Raw genomic sequence first — 14,045 nt, 5'->3', positions numbered from 1 at the left:
AGAATTAGAGGAACACAGGTATTTTGGAGGGTTGTGGGGCTGGAGGAGATTACAGAGATAGGGAGGGACGAATCTATGGAGAGATTTGAAAACCAGGATGAGAATTTTAAAATCAAGACGTTGCTTGACCAGGAACCCTTGTAGGTCGAGCACAGGGGTGATAGGTGAACGGGACTAGGTGCGAGTTAAGACACAGGCGCAAACTTTTGGATGACCTCAAGTTTATGGAGAGTAGAATGTGGGAGACCAGCCAGGTGTGTGTTGGAATAATCGAGAGGTAATGAGGGTCTCAGCAGCAGATGAGCTGAGACAGAGGCGAAGTCGGGTGATGTCGGGAACCAAATGAGGTCAGTGGACAGTAAGGAGGTAGTAACGAAAGCCTGTAAGGAACTAGATAATGAAGTCAGCGTGACTAAGGGAAAGAGTAGACAGGGAGCAGATGATGAACGCAAAGGGACTGGTGGTCTGAGGTGCATTTGTTTTAATGCAAGAAGTGTAGTAGGTAAGGCAGATGAACTTAGGGCCTGGATTAGTACCTGGGAGTATGATGTTATTGCTATTACTGAGACTTGGTTGAGGGAAGGGCATGATTGGCAACTAAATATCCCAGGATATCGATGCTTCCGGCGGGATAGAGGGAGGTAAAAGGGGTGGAGGAGTTGCAGTACTGGTCAAAGAGGATATCACAGCTGTGCTGAAGGAGGGCACTATGGAGGACTCGAGCAGTGAGGCAATATGGGCAGAACTCAGAAATAGGAAGGGTGCGGTAACAATGTTGGGGCTGTACTACAGGCCTCCCAACAGCGAGCGTGAGATAGAGGTACAAATATGTAAACAGATTATGGAAAGATGTAGGAGCAACAGGGTGGTGGTGATAGGAGATTTTAATTTTCCCAACATTGACTGGGATTCACTTCGTGTTAGAGGTCCAGATGGAGCAGAATTTGAAAGGAGCATCCAGGAGGGTTTTCTAGAGCAGTATGTAAATAGTCCAACTCTGGAAAGGGCCATACTGGACCTGGTGTTGGGGAATGAGCCCGGCCAGGTGGTTGAAGTTTCAGTAGGGGACTACTTTGGGAATAGTGATCACAATTCCGTAAGTTTTAGAATACTCATGGACAAAGACGAGAGTGGTCCCAAAGGAAGAGTGCTAAATTGGGGGAAGGCCAACTGTACCAAAATTCGGCAGGAGCTGGGGAATGTAGATTGGGAGCAGCTGTTTGAAGGTAAATCCACATTTGATATGTGGGAGGCTTTTAAAGAGAGGTTGATTAGCGTGCAGGAGAGACATGTTCCTGTGAAAATGAGGGATAGAAATGGCAAGATTAGGGAACCATGGATGACAGGTGAAATTGTGAGACTAGCTAAGAGGAAAAAGGAAGCATACATAAGGTCTAGGAGGCTGAAGAAAGACGAAGCTTTGAAAGAATATCGGGAATGTAGGACCAATCTGAAACGAGGAATTAAGAGGGCTAAAAGGGTTCATGAAATATCTTTAGCAAACAGGGTTAAGGAAAATCCCAAAGCCTTTTATTCATATATAAGGAGCAAGAGGGTAACTAGAGAAAGGATTGGCCCACTCGAGGACAAAGGAGGAAAGTTATGCGTGTAGTCAGCGAAAATGGGTGAGATTCTAAACGAGTACTTTGCATCGGTATTCACCAAGGAGAGGGACATGACGGATGTTGAGGTTAGGGACAGATGTTTGATTACTCTAGGTCAAGTTGGCATAAGGAGGGAGGAAGTGTTGGGTATTCTAAAAGGCATTAAGGTGGACAAGTCCCCAGGTCCGGATGGGATCTATCCCAGGTTACTGTGGGAAGCGAGAGAGGAAATAGCTGGGGCCTTAACAGATATCTTTGCAGCATCCTTAAGCACAGGTGAGGTCCCGGAGGACTGGAGAATTGCTAATGTTGTCCCCTTGTTTAAGAAGGGTAGCAGGGCAAATCCAGGTAATTATAGACCGGTGAGCCTGACGTCAGTGGTAGGGAAGCTGCTGGAGAAGATACTGAGGGATAGGATCTATTCCCATTTGGAAGAAAATGGGCTTATCAGTGATAGGCAACATGGTTTTGTGCAGGGAAGGTCATGTCTTACCAACTTAATAGAATTCTTTGAGGAAGTGACAAAGGTGATTGATGAGGGAAGGGCTGTAGATGTCATATACATGGACTTCAGTAAGGCGTTTGATAAGGTTCCCCATGGTAGGCTGATGGAGAAAGTGAAGTCACATGGGGTCCAGGGTGTACTAGCTAGATGGATAAAGAATTGGCTGGGCAACAGGAGACAGAGAGTAGCAGTGGAAGGGAGTTTCTCAAAATGGAGACGTATGACCAGTGGTGTTCCACAGGGATCCGTGCTGGGCCCACTGTTGTTTGTGATATACATAAATGATTTGGAGGAAAGTATAGGTGGTCTGATTAGCAAGTTTGCAGACGACACTAAGATTGGTGGAGTAGCAGATAGTGAAGGGGACTGTCAGAGAATACAGCAGAATATAGATAGATTGGAGAGTTGGGCAGAGAAATGGCAGATGGAGTTCAATCAGGGCAAATGCGAGGTGATGCATTTTGGAAGATCCAATTCAAGAGTGAACTATACAGTAAATGGAAAAGTCCTGGGGAAAATTGATGTACAGAGAGATTTGGGTGTTCAGGTCCATTGTTCCCTGAAGGTGGCAACGCAGGTCAATAGAGTGGTCAAGAAGGCATACGGCATGCTTTCCTTCATCGGACGAGGTATTGAGTACAAGAGTTGGCAGGTCATGTTACAGTTGTATAAGACTTTGGTTCGGTCACATTTGGAATACTGCGTGCAGTTCTGGTCGCCACATTACCAAAAGGATGTAGATGCTTTGGAGAGGGTGCAGAGGAGGTTCACCAGGACGTTGCCTGGATGGAGGGCACTAGCTATGAAGAGAGGTTGAGCAGATTAGGATTATTTTCATTAGAAAGACGGAGGTTGAAGGGGGACCTGATTGAGGTGTACAAAATCATGAGAGGTATAGACAGGTTGGATAGCAAGAAGCTTTTTTCCAGAGTGGGGGATTCAATTACTAGGGGTCACGAGTTCAAAGTGAGAGGGGTAAAGTTTAGGGGGGATATGCGTGGAAAGTTCTTTACGCAGAGGGTGGTGGGTGCCTGGAACGCGTTGCCAGCAGAGGTGGTAGACGCGGGCACGATAGCGTCTTTTAAGATGTATCTAGACAGATACATGAATGGGCAGGAAGTAAAGAGATACAGACCCTTAGAAAATAGGTGACATGTTTAGATAGAGGGTCTGGATCGGCGCAGGCTTGGAGGGTCGAAGGGCCTGTTCCTGTGCTGTAATTTTCTTTGTTCTTTGTTATGAAGATGGAAATAGACGGTCTCAGTGATGACATGATTATGAGGTTGAAAGCTCATCTCGGGATCAAATGTGATGACAAGGTTGCAAATAGACTGGCTTAATCTCAGACTTGTCAGGGAGACGATTGAATTTGGTAGCTCGTGAACAGTTTGAAACAGGGACAGAAAATGATGGTTCAGCCTTCCCAAGATTTAATTGGAGGAAATTTCTGCTCATCAAGTACTGGATGTCAGATAAGCAGTCTGATAATTTAGCAACAGTGGAGGAGTTGAGAGAGGTGGAGCTGGATGTCATCAGCGTACATGTGAAAACTAATGCTATGCTTTTGGATGATGTCGCCGAGGGGCAGCGTGTAGATGAGAAATAGGAGGGGGTCAAGGATAGATCCTTGGGGGTCACCGGAGGTAATGGTGCGGGAGCAGGAAGAGAAGCCATTGCAAATGATTCTCTGGCTATGATTAGATAGATAAGAATGCAACCAGGTGAGACCAGTCCCACCCAGCTGGATGACGGTGGGGAGGCGTTGGAGGATGGTGTGATCAACAGTGTCAAAGGCTGCAGACAAGTCAAAGGTGGAAAGTTTACCACTACTTTCCTCTTTCTTTGTAACTTCTTGTCTCTTTACCCCTCCTAGATCCCTCTTCTATTATCATGCCTCCTTTCACCTCCACTCTCAGCTACTCTGTCCTCACAATTCCCTACGCCAACCCCTTAGTACTCCTCAACCTTCCTGCTCTCTTGCCTCCATCCCAGGCTTGACTCCCTAATAGATAAGCCTACAGCTTCCCTCTGTGCCTCTCGTGGCATTCTCCAATGGGCTCTCAAGGCACTCAGTACTGGCTCATTATGAGCAGCAACCCCAATTGTCCCATCCCACTCTCTTGTCAACCATCCTGCCCTGTGTGCCTACTGGGGCTAGTCTTGCCAATCTTCTTCCTGTTCAGTTCACCCCTCCAAATGCTGACCCTGTGGACTCTGCCAGCCGATCACCCCTCACCACCACTCTACTCATCTCCCTCCAGAATGTCCGTTTGCTTGTGAACAAGGCCCTTGCCATCATGTACTTACTGTGGATGATTGCATCCACATCATGACCTTAGTGGAAACCTGGCTGAAAGGTGATGACACCTTGCCACTTAATGAAGCCTCCCCAGCTGGCTACATCTTCCGCCACTTGCTCTGCCAAGATTGTCATGGTGGTGGTAGTATGCTTATCACCAGACCACACCTTGGCCTGACCCACACGCCTCTGGCACATTTTCCTCTTTGAACATCTCATCTTGTTCCACTCTCTTTCAAAATCATCATTCTCAACTATGAAATATCTCACTGAGATATCTTCACTGCTTTCCTCCCTTAGCCTCTGCGCCAAACAACTTCTCATCCTTGGTGATTTCAACCTTCACATCAACTCATCGTGTTCTCTCTCTAAGTTCACTGCTGTCTTATCCTTAAATCTCTCCCTCCATGTAAACTCCCCAGCTCATATTCAAGGGCACGTCCTTGACCTTGCCACCTCATGTGGTCTTGCTAGTCCCATTATATCAATTACAGATAAGGCCATCTCTGATCACTTCCTTCTATCACTGTCCTCCCACATCCTCCTTCCACACCCCAACCTTATCTCAGTCTGTATCCGTCCCTGGAAAAAAAACTATGCCCCAATTCGCTAACAACTGCACTTTCAAAATCCCAACTATCTAGCCTTTGGCCCTCCATTTGCCACAATATTTCTGCAGCTAATTTGCTCAACCACACCCTCGCCTTCACCTTTGATGCCATGGTCCCCAATAAAACCATTACTTTCCCTGGTACAGCTCTCATCTCCACTCCCTTAAGTCCAAGGGATGCAGACTTTAAAGGATATGGTGGACAACTGGTTTAGACATCCACTGCCAGATCTGGCTGGGCCACTTAAAACACCATTGAGTCCTGCTGTCATCTGCTAAAACTGCTTGCTATTCCAGGATCATTCTGGAATGCATAGATAACCCTCAGCTTCTTTTCTCTACTGCAAACCATCTTCTTAGACTGATCTCCTCTCTTCCTTCTCCCCTCACCTCCAACAATAAGTGCAGGGTGCTCATGGACATCTTTGTCACTAAAATCAAGACTCATCTTGCTCTAGTTTCTCTCCTGTCTCCTCTCTTGCCTTCTCTGAGCTCATCTTGTCCATGAGACCCACTCCCTGCTCCCTCCATTTTATTCCCACTAAACTGCTAACCACCCAATTTTCCTTCCTGGTGCCCCCTCTCCTCCACCGCCCCGCCCCCACCACCATGTTAGCTGATATTGTAAACTACTCTCTCTTCAGGTGTTGTCCCTCTCTCCTTTAAATCTGCCGTCATCACTTCTCTCAAAAAAAATGCCAACGCTCGATCCCACCATCCTTACAAACTACCATTCCATCTCCAACTTTCCTTTCCTCTCCAAATCCTTGAACGTATTGTCACCTCTCAAATCTGTTCTCATCTCTCCCGGAGCTCCATGTTTGAATCCTTCCAATCAGATTGCTGCTACTGCCACAGCACTGAAACAGCTTTTATCAGTCACAAATGACGTGTGACTATGGTAAACTATCTCTCCTTGTCCTTGACCTGTCTGCAGCCTTTGACATGGTTGACCACACCATCCTCCGCCAATGCCTCTCCACCTTTGTCCAGCTGAACGGGGCTTCTCAAATCTGGTTCAATTTTTATCTATTTAATCGTATACAGTGAATTACTTGTAATGGCTTATCTTCCTGCTCCTGCACCGTTATCACTAGTGTCCCCCAATGATCTATTCTGGTCCACTCCTATTTCACATCTACATACTGCCCCTCGGTGACATTACCAGAAAGCACAGTGTTAGTTTTCACATGTATGCTGATGGCACACAGCTTTTCTTCACCATCACCTCTCTCAACTCCTCCACTGTTGCTAAATTATCAGACTGCTTAACCGGCATCCAGAACTGGATGAGCAGAAATTTCCTCCAAACCCTAGCTACCGACTCTATCCCTCTCCCTGCTAAAAGTCTGAGATAAAGCCAATATCAAATTTGACCCCAGGATGAGCTTGCGACCTCATATTTGCGCCAGCACTAAGACCGCTTATTTCCACTTCTGTGACATCACCCAACTTCACCCCTGTCTCAGCTCATCTGCTAAAACCCTTATTCATGCCTTCATTACCTCTAAACTTGATTATTCCAATGCGCTCCTGGCTAGTCTCCCACATTGCATCGTCTGTAAACTTGAGGTCATCAAAACTCTGCTGCTAGTGTCTTAACTTGCATCAAATTCTGTTCACCTATTAGCCCTGTGCTCGCTGACCTACGTTGGCTCCCAGGCAAGAAACATCTTGATTTTAAAGTTCTCATGCTTGTTGTCAAATCCCACCATGGTCTCGCCCTTCCCTATCTCTGTAATTTACCCCAGCCCTGCAACCCTCTGAAATATTTGCTGTCCTCCAATTCTGGCCTCTTGATTTTAATCACTCTGCCATTGGTGGCCACGCCTTCAGTTGCCCAAACCCCAAGCTCTGGAATACCCTCCCTGCACCTCTCTATCTCGCTTTCCTCCTTTAAGATACTGCTTAAAACCTACCTCTTTTCCCAAGCTTTTGATCATTTGATCTAATATCCTTATGTGGCTTGGTGTCATGTTTTGTTTTATAATGCTCCTGTGAAGCACCTGGGGATGTTTTATTATTTAAAGGTGCTATATATATATATATATATATATATATATATATATATATGTTGTTGTTGTTGTGATCTTGGTGCCCCTGGATAAGCGATAGAAAAGTCTAGACTACTGTCCAGTAGCCTCAGTTGTGTACCCGCATGGTTCCTGGGTGAGACATGATCGGACTGAACTGTGATGTCTTCCATAGTCAAATTGCCTTTGCCTTACACATTAAGATGATTATGTGAGGAAGGTACAGGAAGAGTGCCAGTGCCCGTAGAACTATATCCCATTAAGAATTCATGTATTCAGGATAACTGACGAGAGAAAAACAGAAAAAAAAGTCTGACTCGCTAAATAAGATAAAAGTTGACCTAACTGCTTCTATTTTGTCTCTATGCCAACCTTTAAATTCCTAAGCTTTAATTGGGTGGACCATTGGAACCATTTTTTTAAGCCTATCTCAGAACAATTTTAAACAACATGAATCCCATGTCCTGAATTGACTGTAGAACGCCAAACATTGAGGAAAATAGTTGAGGAACACGATCAATTTTTAAAAAAATGCAAAATATAGGCCAGAATCTTATGCTCTTCGATAAATTTCAGGCATTGTGACCATTTTCAGGTCCCCACCCTGCATGGGTCAAAGGTGCGCCGATAGTTGGAATCTTCCAGGAGTTAGACAATTAACAGGCTGCCTCCACATTCACGGTCTGGGTTCATGAGGCGGGAGGCTCCGCAGCGCTGGACGGATGGTAGCCCCACTAGCAGAGGTGGATGCTGCTGAGGCAGGTAGAGGGGTTCGATGGTGCCTCAAAATGGAGGCGCCCTCAGAAGCCTGAATAATATTTGAAAATACGGAGGACCTACAACCTGTAGGGCCAACAGCTTGGAGGGGAAACCCCTTCGCAGGCATGGTTATGGCTGAGGCTGCGGCCTTTGAACTGTTGCGGTGCATTCATGGGTCCGCTGACAGGAGACCCCAATGGTCCTCTTTACTACCACTGGGAGGCTGCCTCCAAGCTGCAGCTGTCTTCCCGATTCAGCAGGTGTGCTGGTCCAACACTGGGAACATCCCAGCGGTGTCAGAAACTAGCCCCAATTGGTCCCTTAGTTGGCCTAATTGATTGTGCTGGAATCGTTGTCTATGAAAGATGATGGACAGGCAGCAAATAATCCATTTAAGTGGGGTGTCTTCTCTTGGTGCACCTTTGCTGATGGCTGTGAAGGCCAATCCTTGAGAGGCAGGTTCTGCCACAAGTGCCGCACATGAAACTGCCAAATGACACTGTGAGTTGTTCTTTTCGGTGTTGGCACCTGTTGCCAAACTGCTGTAGCCACGGTTATCATGGTAGTGCACACCAGGCTACAGGATATGTCGCCATTTCACTCTTTTGCCAGCTAGTGACTCCCAGGTGCAATAGTTGACATTTAGGGCCTTCATGTCACAATTGACTACCTGCTGAGTTTGAAGAGTTAGGTCCAAATTAAAAAGCAGAACCTCAAAAGCAATCTCTGGATTATTACCTGAACCATGTTCCAATTGACAATGGGATAACCAGATTAGAAGGTTAACTGCATGGCTGAAAAAGTGGTATGAGAGGCAGGAGTTGCGCTTCATGGTCCACTGGCACCAGTACTGGGGAAAAAGGGAGCTGTTCCAGGGGATTGATTCCATTTAAACTGGGCTGAGACCAATGACCTGGTAAATCGTATAACTAGGGCTGTAAATAGAGCTTTAAATTAATAAAGAGGGGTGGTGGGAGTGAGTGGGAGGATTCAGGAAAGGGCATATTCAAAATCAACAAGGGAAATGTCAAAGCTCTACAGCAGAGCAGCATTTTGGGTAAAAATAAGCAGAGTGGGTCAGGAAAGGATAGTGAGAGTAACAAAGGTAATAGGGTATTAATAACTAAGGCAATGTCAGGGAAAATTTAAAAAAACAGTCAAAGGTAAAGGCCCTGTGTCTGAATTTGTGAAGCATTTGCAACAATTTACATGAATTAATAGCACAGATAGAAATTAATAGGTTTGATCTAATAGCCATCAGAGAGATGTGGTTGCAAAGTGACAAAGGCAAAATGGAAAAGGAGAAAGGGTAACCCTGATAATAAAGGATGAGATAAAGACAATAGAGAAAAAGGATCTTAGTTCAGAAAATCAAGAAGTAGAATCAGTTTGGGTGGAGCTAAGAAAGAGTAAGGGGCAGAAAGCATTGGCGGGAGTTGTCTATAAGCCCCCTAACAGTAGTTGTCATGTATGGCAGAGCATATATCAGGAAATTACAAGGACATGTAATAAGGTTTTAACAGATTGGTTTAAGTTAGAACTGTTTCTTAGGAATAATAAAATAACTGGATTGTAACTTCTGGTAGAATATATCCAGATCGGTGAGGTGTCCCAGAGTCAAATAATCAGATGACACTCAAATTTTCCAGGTGAAATTAATGAACAGTCTGTAGTGGGTAGGCATCCAAGGCAATTCATCTGCAGCAGGCGTCACACAGTTCTCCCAGCAAAAGGTGTAGCAACAGGTCTACTTGGATTTCTAAGTAGCAGTCCAACAGTAGAAACCTGCTTGAGATTTCAGGAGCTTCCACAAACTACAACAATGCAACAGGACTCACACTTGAGGTAGAGATTTTCCAGACACTACCTTCAGCAATGCAGGCTTCCTATCAGCAAAGGAACCTTTCTCCAAAACAGTGATTCTCCACAGAATGTTGCAACTCCTCTTCCTGGGTCTTTTCTCTCTCCCTTCTAGCAGGAAACTGGTCTTTTGATTTCTTTCAGAGAGAGTTCTCTTTCTCTGGTCTCCAAAACAGGTTTCAGCCAAAAATAGTCTTTTCTTGCAAAAGGGAAATTAAAAACTCCCCAGCAGCCAGTCATGTGACAGTCATTTCTCTCTGCTGAATGGCTTGGAAAAATAGATTGCAATTGCCCCACCCAGTTCAGCATTCACTGTTCCCAGGGAAATCCTTTTCTCGGTCTTAAAGGCACACACCTCTTTTTAAACAAAGTACTTGTAACATAATCATATTGTGCTTTTCTAAGTGCATTGTTAAGACTTCCTTAATAATAGATTCCAGCATTTTCCCAATGACTGATATTAGGCTAACTGGCCTATAGTTCATTGTTTTCGCTCTCCCTCCTTTCTTGAAAAGCAGTGTAACATTTGCCAACTTCCAATCTGACGGGACCATTCCTAAATCTAAGGAATTTTGGAAAATCTATACAGCTATCTCTTTTAGAACCCTAGGATGTAGGCCATCAGGTCCTGGAAATCTGTCAGATTTTAGTCACTTAAGTTTCTCCAATACTTATTTTCTGCTAATATGAATTTCCTTAATTTCCTCACTCTTTTTAGCCTCTAGGTTACTGCCTATTTCTGTTATGGAACTTGTGTCTTCTACTGTGAAGACAGACACAAAGTATTTGTTCAATGCCTCTGCCATTTCTTCATTCCCCATGATAATTTCTCCTGTCTCTGCTTCCAAGGGACCAACGTTTACTTTAGCTACTCTCTTCCTTTTGATATACCTATAAAAGCTCTTACAATCTGTTTTTATGTTACTGGCTAGTTCACTTTCATATTCTATTTTTTCCTTTAATATCAACTTTTTTGTGGCCCTTTGCTGGTTTCTAAAACACTCCCAATCCTCAGATTTACTACGCAACATTGTAAGCCTTTTCTTTTAATCTAATACTATCCTTAACTTCCTGAGTGAGCCATGGATGGTCTTTTTGGCTGAGTTCTTGTTTTTCAAAGGAATGTACTTTTGCTGAGCATTTTGAATTGTTTCTTTAAAGGTTTTCCAATGTTCATTTACCACCGTACCTTTTAGTCTACCCAATTCACCTTAGCCAGTTCTCCCTTCGTGCCTACATAATTGGCTTTGTTTAACTTTAAGATTCTTGTTTGTGATTGGAACATGTCACTTTCAAATTTAACATAGAATTCAATGATATTATGATCACTGTTCCCAGTGAATCTTTTACTAAGACATTGCTTATTAACCCTGTTGCATTACACAATACTAGATCTAAGATAGCTTTATCCCTAGTTGGCTCCATAATGTATTGCTCCAAGAAACTGTCCCAAAGACATTCTACAAACTCATCTTCGAGACCACTCCTGCCAATTTCATCATCCCAGTCTATATACAGATTAAAGTCCCCCACAATTATTACATTACATTTGTTACAAGCTCCAATAATGTCTTCTTTGATGCTCTGTCCAATGGTATAACTACTGTTAGGGGTCCTATAAACTACTCCCACTAGTGTTGTCTGATTCTTGCTATTCCTTATTTCCACCCATACTGATTCTACTTCATGATCTTCTGAGGCCAGATCCTTTCTCACTAATGCTTTTACGTCACCCTTTACCATCAGTGCTACCCCTCCTCCTTTGCTATTCTATCTGTCTTTCCAAAATATTGTGTACCCCAGAATATTTATTTCCCACCCTCGATCACCATGTAACTATATCTCTGTGATGGCGATTAGATCTAAATTATCTCCCTCTATTTGTGCACCTAATTCATCTATCTTATTGCAGATGCTTTGTGCATTCAGACATAAAACCTTTAATTTCATTTTTTTTTTGCTTCTATTCCCTTCAATGGCCTTATTTGCTGATGTATTATTTCAGTTAACCTCTCTGTCCCTTCCTGCCACATGCTGCTTGTCTTTACCCACAACGCTATACTGTTGTGATGCCTTGGCCTTTCTCTTTGGATTTCTAAATCTCAACTCTCCCGAACCCTCTCCCCACTCTCTTAGTTCACAACCTCTAGTCTTATCTGCTGGCTGAGTTTGTACTCACATCCTTCCTCTCACACTCTGATTATCATTATCCTTATTGCTATCTTGCTCTCTTGCCTTCTCCTCTCTCTTTAAACTATCACATCTTCCCTCACTTGATCCCTCGCCCCACTAATTAGTTTAAAGTCCTCTCTACTACCCTAGTTATATGACTCGCCAGAACACTGGTCTCAGCATGGTTCAGGTACGGCTCCCATTTTCCCCAGTACTGGTGCCAATGCACCATGAATTGAAACCCATTTCTCCCACACAAATCTTTGAGCCACGCATTTAACTGTCTAATCTCATTTACCCTATGCCAATTTGCTCGTGGCTCAGGTAATAACTCAGAGATTATGAACTTTGGGGTTCTGCTTTTGAATTTAGCCCTTAGATGCTCATACTCCCTATGCAGAACCTCTTTCCTAGTCCTATCTATGTCATTAATACCCACATGGACCACAACAACTGGATCCTCCCCCTCCCAATGCAAGGTCCTCTACAGCCCCAAGCAGATGTCCCGAACCCTGGCACCTGGCAGGCAACACAGACTTCTGATCTCTCGCTGTTGGCTGCACAGCACTGTGTCTATCCCCCTGACTATACTGTCCCTTACTACCACTACATTCCTATTTGCTCCCCCTGCTTGAACAGCTTCCTGTACCATGGTGCCATGGTCAGTTTGCTCATCCACCCTGCAGCCGCCACTCTCGTCCAAACAAGCTGAAAGAACCTCAAACCTGTTGGACAATTGCAAGGGCTGAACCTCCTTCACTTCTGCCTTCTTGATCCCCTTACCTGCCTCTCTCGCAGTTATACCCTCCTGTCCCTGACCACTGACCAAATCAGAAGACCTTATCCTATGAGGTGTGACTACCTCCTGGAACAAAGTGTCCAGGTAACTTTCCCTCTATCTGATGCAGTGTCTGTAGCTCAGCATCCAGCTCACTGACTCTGAGCTGAAGTTCTGAACCACTGGATCTCGCTGGTCACCGATGCCTTCTTTGCCAGAGCGCAACAGTACTTTCTTTTCATGACAGATGCAGCTATGTAGGCACCGAGGGCATTAGGCTTTGCTGCCAACGCTGCATTCCCCCAGGTGCGTCCATTGATTGCAGCCATTTTGCCATCAAGGCAACAAGTGACCACCCAATGAGATCCATCAACAGGAAGGGCATCTACTCCTTCAATGCCCAACCTGTCTGCAACCACAACAAGAGCTTCCTCCATGTAAGCACTCACATTCTTGATAGCTGCCATGACTCCTGCATCCTCTGCCAGTCCAGGCAGCCTCAAACCTTCACTCAAAGTGCATGGATGGATCCTAGGGAACAAAGGATATCTCTTGATAACATGGCTACGGACCCCTCTATGGGAGTCCCAGACAGAGACACAGAGACGATACAACCAATGCCACCTGTACTTGGAGAAGCATTGAGCAGACCATCCGGCTTCTGAAAATGTGCTTCCAGTGCCTGGACTAGTCGGTTGGCACCTTCCAATACCGTTCTGCAAGGATCTCTATCATTATGGTGGTCTGCTGCGTTCTCCATAATGTGGCCCTCCAGAGAGGTGCAGACCTTGACAACGCTGCTATCCTGGAAGGAGAAAGCTCATCAGGGGAAGAGCAAGAGGTGAGAAAGGAGGAGAACATGGAGGTGGAGAAAGATGACACTGAACAGAGAAGTGCCCTGTCTGTATACAATGAGGTGGTCGGGCATGGCTCGGGGCATAAAGCTCTCATAAGGATACCAAGAATGTCAGGGATCTCCTGATTTAGGACTGTTTCAACTCAGCCGCTCTGATCCAGGTTGAAGGGCATGGCATGGAAGGAAGTCTGAGTTACCTGTGCTAACATATGCATTGAAGACGCAACCTGAAAAATCTAATCACTTACCGACAATGAATGAATCTCATCTGCCCAGAGGCTTTACCCTCACTGTGAAGGATTCCATTATCTCTTTCACCATGCCCATACCACTTTTCCTGTCACAGCAACAATAAAAGGAGTCCCAGATGTGTGGTTTAAAGTCACCATTTGTACCGTGAAAATAGAGGAGAATAGTAGACACAGAGAGTAAGAAAGCACCCCAATGACCCACTTAGTGCTCCACATGATATGGTGGCTTCTTTCTGCCACCACCTGGGAAGAGGACCTCCCTCCTCTCCCTCAAAGCCTCTAATATTAGATCCGGGTCAGCATCCATGAAGCAAGGGG

The sequence above is a fragment of the Heterodontus francisci genome, chromosome 10 (genome assembly GCF_036365525.1).
Source record: "Heterodontus francisci isolate sHetFra1 chromosome 10, sHetFra1.hap1, whole genome shotgun sequence".
Taxonomy (NCBI): domain Eukaryota; kingdom Metazoa; phylum Chordata; class Chondrichthyes; order Heterodontiformes; family Heterodontidae; genus Heterodontus; species Heterodontus francisci.
This window is presented reverse-complemented; position numbering follows the sequence as displayed.